The sequence below is a fragment of the Urocitellus parryii genome, unplaced genomic scaffold (genome assembly GCF_045843805.1).
Source record: "Urocitellus parryii isolate mUroPar1 unplaced genomic scaffold, mUroPar1.hap1 Scaffold_60, whole genome shotgun sequence".
NCBI classification, from domain to species: domain Eukaryota; kingdom Metazoa; phylum Chordata; class Mammalia; order Rodentia; family Sciuridae; genus Urocitellus; species Urocitellus parryii.
In genome coordinates this window covers 358,466-367,494 of record NW_027554101.1, presented here as the reverse complement: position 1 = coordinate 367,494, position 9,029 = coordinate 358,466, and the positions used below count along the sequence as shown (strand labels likewise).

Sequence of the window (9,029 nt, the reverse complement as noted above, 5' to 3'; positions counted from 1 at the left end):
TTCCAAAATCCAGATATACATAACTGATCCAGACATTAAGGTAAAAAATGAAATGTAAAATGGAACAGTAACTTGCAAAGTCATGCCTTAAAAATGAATCCAGAATAAATTCTGTAATTGGAGGCACCCAAGTTGTCACCTTGCCTGCCCCTTACCCTGGATTTTTTTAGGTCATCTCACATGGGAAGCCAGGGCCACTGAAATAAATGTTTAGGGCTGGTGTGGTGACCATAGATGACAGGCTAGCTAATTTCATTTCCTCCTCTAGCCATGTTTCATGTAACTGCCTCTTCCTTAGGAACATAGGAAACAAAGTGAGATTGTTACCTATGATTTGTTGGATTTCTAATGCCTTGTAAAAATTGAGTCCAAGAATATAAAGGCCAGTGCAATCACTGAATTAAACCCAAAAAACTAACTTGTGCTTAATTAAGTGATTAAGTTTTTGGTTTATTCAAGAAGATAACTGTCCTACTCTTAGATTAGTAGATCAGATGAAATGTTTGTTAAGATATTTGATATTCTGTAAAGGATAATGCAGATGTCAGCTGTGGAAATGAAGATTTTTGCCAAGTTCTGTATCTATAGAACTCAGCATTTTGTAGTACAGAGTATTTTATCCCTCTTCAAGGAGATAGATTATCTAGTTATATCTGCCAAGTGAATGCAACAGTTCTTTTTATCTTAATATGTGTGCTATGAGGGAATGAGTAAGTGTATGTGCATAGACATCTTTAAAATGTGAATTAAAATGTTTTGAAATCCAGGGTTTTATACGAATCAGCTGTTGCCAGTATTGTAAAATAGAATTTCACATGAACTGCTGGAAGAAGTTAAAAACAACCACCTTTAATGATAAAATTGACAAGGTAAGCCGCAATAAAGATTGTCTGGATTTTTAAAATATGTATATTGAATGTTTAAAAAAACATTCAATATACATATTTAAAAAGTCTTCAAGTGAATATAAATCCCTTCTTGAGGATTCTAGACTTCATTAGAAAGTTTTAAGTTATGATTTTAACAATAAAGTGGAAAATGAGTTTTTAAATTTTATACAAGTATGAAGGGAGTAACTTTAGAGGCCTTTAAAAAATTATTTAACTTTTGTATTGTGATGTTATAATCAGAAATAAAAATTTAATTTTTTCTTGTTTTAAAATACAAATCTTAAATTATGCACTGACAATTTAGCTCATCATTGATTGAAAGCGTTGATGTAGAATTAAGGTTCCAACATTTTAGTTTTTTACCAAAATTGGTTAAGGTAATTTGTCCTAATAAATTAACTTAAATTTTATACTGCCATTTCTCAGGGGTTTATTCTTATTATCAATATAATGATTAGTTTTAATCCATTAGTTAGAATACTTTGGAAGAGGGCACAATTTTACAGTCTTACTTTCTTGTTACAATGTTTATTTCTGATCTATATAATCTGTGGACTTAAAAAAAAGCCTTTTTTGATACTATATAGCCCTATGCAAACCATTATCCCTAGTGGGAAAAAAATGTGATTATATTAGGTGTCTTTTAGCAGTTGGAATTATTTAAGTTTGGTAGAAACTAATTTTCACATAGATAGCTAGAGATATAACTGTAACCCTGGAGCCACTTCTACTGTCTGTTTACTTACATTGAGTGTTGTAAGCTATGTACTCTCCATTAGTTGTCTTAACCATTTTCAGAATTCTAAATACCTTCTATTAATTAGTCAGCTTTCACTATGATATGCTGAAGTAATATACAACCAAAATATTTTGTGGCTAACAATGAGAAGGTCTTTTCTTGGTTATATTACTTGTCCTGAAGTTTTGTAGTTGTTGGCCAGGGTTGAGCTGCAGCTGGGTCTATTCTCTGTGGCCATGTTCTTTATTTCCAAATCCAAGTTGTACTTTTTTGGAACATGTTTCTGTAACAGAGGGAAAAGAACAATAGCCAGTTCACACTGTGTTTCCTAGAGTGCTCATTTAGACCTGGTGTATGCTATGGCAGTTTGACTTCCTTTACCACAAAGCAAGTCACAGGGACAGGTCTGCCTCATACGTGTGGATACAGTCTTATAAGAAGGCTCTGAAATGGCAGCAATCAGGCACTTTCATTGCCTCCCTAAAGGAAATTTCATAGTATATTTTGAATGTACTTTGTGGTTAAAATAGTACATGTGTTGGGGCTGGGATTGTGCCTCAGTGGTAGAGTACCCACCTAGCATGTGTAAGACACTGGGTTCGATCCTCAGCACCACACAAAAATAAATAAATAAATAAAATAAAGGTATTGTGTCCATCTACAGCTAAAAACGAAGTTTAAAAAAATGGTATACATGCATAGATTTATCCCTCCTACACATAACATTCTTCTTCTTTTAAATCAAATAGGATTTTCTACAAGGAGTTTGTCTTACCCCTGACTGTGAAGGTATCATTTCTGAGATTATCATCTTCAGCAGTGGTGGTCAAGTTAAATGTGAAGTAAGTATCTAATAAAGGAGAAATTTTATTAAGTTTGTAACCAAAATGTTTACACCTGTTAAAATGTTTTAAGGTTGAGGAAGTTGTGTGATTTGAATCTTGTCTTTTGTAAGAAAAAAAGTTATATCATTTAAGAAAATAAATATTAGGACATGCATTGCAGTGAAGCATTTTCACATTCTTTTATTTCCTCCTAGGAAAAGCACACTTTTTATATTTTGGTTTTACTCTTTTTGATAACTTCCATTTTATTAATACCCCAAAAGGGGTAGTGGTGGAGGTGTGGGTTTTAGAGAAGGGGAAGAGTGCCTTGAGGGATTACCTTTAACTTCACCATCTGAATGTGGCAGGAGTGGGTAATTATAATATATATAATTTATTGGATCTTCTGCTTACCCTTAATTATTTAAAGTTTCTTCATAAAGCGGTGTCTACTCTCTTGTTCCTCTTTTCAGTAAATTATTTTGCTAAAGCTTTCTGGGCTTTTGTCTGGGTCAAAACATCATCACTGTTCTATCAAATTGAACATTGTGTGTGCTTCTGAAATATTTGTTATTTGTGGTTTTGTGCTTTATGTCATGGGAGTATGAGACAAATTTTGGATGTCTTTGTTTTATTTAAAGTTTGAACACAAGGTCATAAAAGAAAAGGTTCCTCCAAGACCTATTCTGAAACAGAAATGTTCTAGGTAAGATTTTTAACAATCAATCAGTAGTTTTTATATTGTCTCTTAGTCTATAACTCTGTTAAATCCAGATTTCTAAATTGTGCTATTTTTAAAAATTGGCTGTGCACACATATATAAATAAGTATTTTAAAAATTATTTTTATGGATATTTAAAACAGAACTAGCTTTAGAATGATTAAATACTGAAAATTAGAAAAAGTCACTATTTAGTGGTTGAACTTGTAAGTAAAATTATAACATTTCATGTTGTGAAATTACTTATCAACAGATTTGGCATTTAACAAAAATTATATAGTTAGCTTTTGGCTTTTAATTTCAAAAGCATTTTTGCTTTTTTATGTTTCTCCACCAAATGTTTTGAACCAATGACTATTTCTTACCTTGAAATACTTAGTGTATTGTCAAAATTATTCACCTCTGTTTCTTTCTGTTCAGATCAAATAATTCCAATCCTTTTTTCTTTTTGGTCCTGCTTCTTGTTTTTCATCCTAAAAAGTGATTTTTTTTCTTATAATTTGTGACCAAGAAAACCAAAAGAAAAGATGTATAGAATTATTTGTTGAAAAAGAATCAGTGTAACCAAATCAACCAAATTCTCATATTGTTATTAGGGTGAAAATAATATTTTATCATGGGATCTGGCTTGCAGAGTACGTGCACTATTCTTATTTACCCTACACAGCAATTTATATACATTATATATGTGGAAATAATTTATATATGTTATATACATGGAAGTAATTTATATACATTATGTACATGGAAATAACATCTATACAAATTATACATAGCTTTCTTAATTAAAAGTCACAGCCTATTGCTTGGAGAATGTTTTCTATAGTAGGCAACAGAAAGTAGTTCATTGAGCAATTAACAAAGGTAAATTATCACTAATTGTAAATGTTTATCAGCCTAGTGAAGCTAAGACTGAAAGAAGACAAAAAATTGAAAAGAAAGATCCAAAAACAAGAAGCAAAAAAATTAGCACAAGAAAGAATGGAAGAGGACTTAAGAGAAAGTAATCCACCCAAAAAACGAAGAACAGAAAGATATGCAGAAGTCCAAACATGATAAGAATAGTATGCATTTGCTTAACCGTACAAATACAGAATTATAAGGCTCATATTATTATTTAATTGAAGTATAGATTTCAGTTAGTATTTTCATACTATCACTAAAATATAGAATTAAGTTAGCATCTTTGTCTTCTATTATTCTTAGATAGTGAAGGGATTGGTGTGAAGAATATCATTTTAGAAGCAGTACACAGTGATTCACATGCTGTCCTGCTGCTAACTCTAGGCAAACTGTGTCTGTTTCCTCTTCTTCAAACTGAATTGGAACATAATATCTGACCTGCATATTGTATGTTTGACAGTGCATTGTATAGTCTGCTATGTGAATTTAAGTTCCAAAATTTTGAACTGTAAATTAACTACTAGTTGTCTGGAATAGTTCAAATAAAGAGGCAGTTCATAAAAGGTATCATAGAGATTGCCTTGCCCAGCTTGTATTTTCATTCTCTAATAACATGGGGATGTCTCATAGGTGATTTTACTATTCCTGTATACATCTTAACCAGTATATTTATTTTTAGTTTTAAGTTGAAGTAAGTTTTCTCAGTTTTCTACATTGTGCCTGGATTTCCAAAATGAAATAGTTACCACTTGCTGTCTTTTTTTTATCTAATATACCAGTACTGTTTTACAGATTGATCATAATTATCTTTGCTACTGAAAAATGTATTTTAACTTTGTGAATGTATTTTAACTTTGCATGTTTAAGAACTAAAAATATTTTGGAGTTGATGAGATTGGGTTGGGATTGTTGAGGGAAAAAAACTATTTTAGAGGAAATAAAATTTTAGATGCTATTACATGAATGGTGTGAAATGAAGAGAATATAGAAGTATTGTTAAATATTTATATTCCTAATTTAAAGTTTCTTGAGTTGTCTGTGTAAAATAAAGCAATCAATCTTAATTGTATCTTATGATTTAATATGTTACGTTATTTCTTTATAAGTTATGCCATTGCAAATTAGTATAATTTATCACTTTAACCTTTGTTATTTATTCCTAGAAACTGTAGACAGTAGTCAGAATTGTCAGTTCATTGATGACAGAATGCTGCAGTGCATAAAGCAGTATGCTGACAAGATTAAATCGGGTATACTGAACCCTTCCAAGCTTCTCAAAGAATTGCTCTCTTGGAAAGTTCTGAGCACAGAAGACTATACAACGTGTTTTTCTAGCAGAAATTTCCTCAATGAAGCAGTGGACTATGTCATTCGTCACTTGATTCAAGAAAAGAATAAAGACAAGGGTATTTCTTCATGTTTTGAGTGAGCTTAAAGAAGTGGAACCCAAATTAGCTACCTGGATCCAGAAACTTAATAGCTTTGGTATGTCCCTTTATATTCCAGTCTGGTAGGAAGGATAAATGTAGGTCTCTGATTTCTTTTTATCTTCCTATCTTATCGTTTATGATATTTTAAATGTGGAATACACGTGTATGGTGAAAAATACTACCATCCACACATCATTTTTAGGTTATTCTATAGAAGGGAACGGTATGTTTTTTAAAAAGATCTAAACAAAATAAAAATCAGTCAGTAGGGAAATCTAGACTTGTATTATACTAAACATTTGTGAGTACTAGACACTACCCTGTGTAACCAACACACCCTCGAACCTAGGAGCTATTGAGTACCTTCTGGGATTGTGCACCTCAATAGCCTTGTTGAGAAAGATTAACATTCTGTGAAGAAAAATTAGGACAAGCAGATGGGACTCATTGTTTAGGAGCACGTCAGGCAAATCTATGTTGAAGGATGAGAAGAAATGTACTGCCGCGTCCCCTCACCAGCAAAGGAAACACGACACAGGATTCTTCCTTCAGCAGTTTATTCAGGCCTTTGTTTAGACATGTCTTTTAGCTTGTTTCTCTCTCGAACACTCCTCCCGTGTGCCCCAGCCTTAATAAAGCAGATAAAGCCCCAATGCACAACTGCCACATGGACTTTTCTCATAGGGTGCCAAGTCACAGCGTGCTAACTCATTCTGATAAGGAGTTGTTTGTCACAGACTACAGGGGAAACCAGCGCCATCTTGTAATGGAGGCCACAGTTCACAGAAACGGCTCACCACAATGTACCCTGGGGTTCAAGTAGCAGACATGTAAACAAAGCTATTTTGTCAGTTCTACCTTTGGTTAAACAATCCCTGCTAAAGGAAACCACATAAGCAGTAATAAATACCTAGAGCAAAGGACCCATCAGGTTGTGTAAAGCCAAATCATAGAATAAGGAGAAATAACAAAGAATTTTAATTTTAAACCATTAAGTTTATTACACAGTGAACTAAAACACACAGTGCATCTGTTTCTACCTGATGGATCATCTCCTTTTATCCTGAAGAGGTTCTTTTAGCATTGTTAATAGTAAATATCTATTGGTATTGAATTTTCTTACTTTTTATTTATTTGAAAATGTCTATTCTGCTTTCGGTTTTGAAGAGTATTTATCCTGGATTAGCAGTTTTTGTCTTCTAGCACCTTAAACCTTTCCATTAACTTTAACCTCTCATTTCTGATAAGAAGTCAGCTATCATTTTAGTCATTTTTACCAATGCATAACACACCACTTTTTTCTAATTGCCTTCAAGACCTTTTTCCTCCTAATTGATTATTTACAGTTGACTCCGATGCATCTAGATGTGATGAACTGATTTGTGTTTATTTAATTACAATTATCATGCTGATGACTCTACATATTAATTCTCCACCTATAGTCCCCTAGGTGCTAATTTTAAAAACATGAGTTTTCATTAAAAATAAGAAAAGAAACCCCTCCATATGCATTTCAATAATTCAAATTGTATCATAATTTGACTATTAAGACAAGGGAAAATCAATGCAACTAATTCAGATTTAAATTCAAGATTACACAGTGCAAAATAGGAAATAGTCTTGGAAAGGGAAGTAGAAAAATGTAAGATCCCTCTTAGAGGTCAGAAAAAATAAATTCAAAAATGTGATTTTTTTTAAAGGTAGTGTTAACTTGAAGTGGAAAACAAAAAGCAAAAAACCTTTGAAGCAAAGTCAGTTGTGTTTACAAGGGCCTTTGAGTTTCTTTGATGTTTTAGTGATTGTGGTTTTTAAAATGTTGATTTGTGGAGGATGGGCACAGGGGATTGAATCTAGGTGCTTAACCACTGATCCACATCACCAGCCCTTTTTTACATTTTTTTTTTTATTTTGAGATAGGAAATCCATAAATTACTTGAGGCCTTGCTAAATTGCTGAGGGTGACTCTGAACTCAAGATCCTCCTGCCTCAGCCTCCAGAGCCACTGGGATCACAGTGTGCATCATGAAGCCTGGCCTTAAATGTTGATTTTATAATCCTTTCTTTTTAGCTGATAAGAGAAATTACAAAATACAGAATACTTGCAAACTACAAAATATAGGATACTTACAACTAAACTAGGTGCTTTGTTCAATGATCAGAGTTTAACTAACGTTTCAACCAGTGACTCTCAAACTGGGAGAGTGATACTAGTCTTATCAAGAGAAGTTTAGAAATTCCTGGGGGCATTTTGTTGTTGTTTCACCATGACTGAGGAAACTACTAACATTTTTTGGCCAGGCCCATAGATAGTATATAACCTTCAGCTAGTAGGAACAGTCCAAACCAAAGTACCAATAGAGTTCTATCAAGAAACCCTGGTGCAAAGAAGTAATCTACCAAGGAAAACACAGTTGCAGTTAAGTAAGAGAACAGAGCAGGTGCCGGGTGCAGTGCTGCATGCCTGTAATCCCAGTGGCTCTGGAGGCTGAGGCAGGAGGATCGTGAGTTCAAAGCCAGCCTCAGCAAAAGTAAGGCCCTAAACAATTCAGTGAGACCTTATCTCTAAATAAAATACAAAATAGGGCTGGAGATGTGACTCAGTGGTCTAGAGCCCTTGAGTTCAATCCCTGTTACCAAAGAAAAATAGACCACCCAGGTGACTTGTTTGTACCAGTAGGTCTACCTAAAACGAAAAGGGATTTTATGCAGTCAAATTGTTTTATTATCCATTTAAATATAATTCTTTATTTCTTTATGTTTGTCAAGAAGTAAATATATTTAAGATAACAATGAAAAATAATAAAATAATGACAAGTGTAGGAACCTAATGATGACTTACACTTTTTGATTACAGACTTGAGATTCATCTGAAATGACAATGCAATCCCTAGCTATTGCAACAGAAATCCTAACCTCTGAGTGAAAAAAAAAAAAAAGAGGGATGTTGAGATACCTTCAATCATCTTTTCTCACTTCTGCGTAAGTACCAACAGAGGTTGGCCAAAAATATTTTAAAACCTAAAACATACTATTAAAGTTGGCTTTTCTTTAAAATAAGTGCAAGTATATGATATGGCCTAGTGTTAATTTACAATCCCTACTTTCTTATGCTGCGACTGTCTTTAAATGTGCCCAGTTTGAACTGAGATGTGCCATAAGTCAGATATCAAAGACTTATTATGAAGAATGTAAAATAACAGTTATGTTTTTATTTTGATTACAAGTTAAAAGGATGACATTTTGAATATATTGAATTATGTAAAATGTATTATTAAATGAAGCTCATCTGTCCTATTTTTTAAAATATAACTTCTAGAAAATTTAATTTACATGTAGAGTTTATATTTCTATTGGTGGTTCTAAGGGCTTCTAGAAAATTTAATTTACATGTAGAGTTAATATTATATTTCTATTGGTGGTTCTAAGGGATCAGTGAGAAATAAGAGAAAGATCATGTTCAGATTCTCTATTTCATCATTTGCATTTGATGTCATTCACTGATCCTCTTATGTATTCCAAACC

General features: G+C 32.8%; 1 long non-coding RNA gene across 1 annotated transcript; it reads left to right on the top strand.

Moving 5' to 3' along the window:
* The first annotated feature begins 2,430 nt into the window (after positions 1 to 2,430).
* Positions 2,431 to 8,415, top strand: LOC144252833 (uncharacterized). Its single transcript, XR_013343066.1, has 4 exons — positions 2,431 to 2,471; positions 3,095 to 3,159; positions 5,241 to 5,562; positions 8,362 to 8,415. It is a non-coding gene; the product is annotated as an uncharacterized LOC144252833 (long non-coding RNA).
* The last annotated feature ends 614 nt before the right edge of the window (positions 8,416 to 9,029 follow it).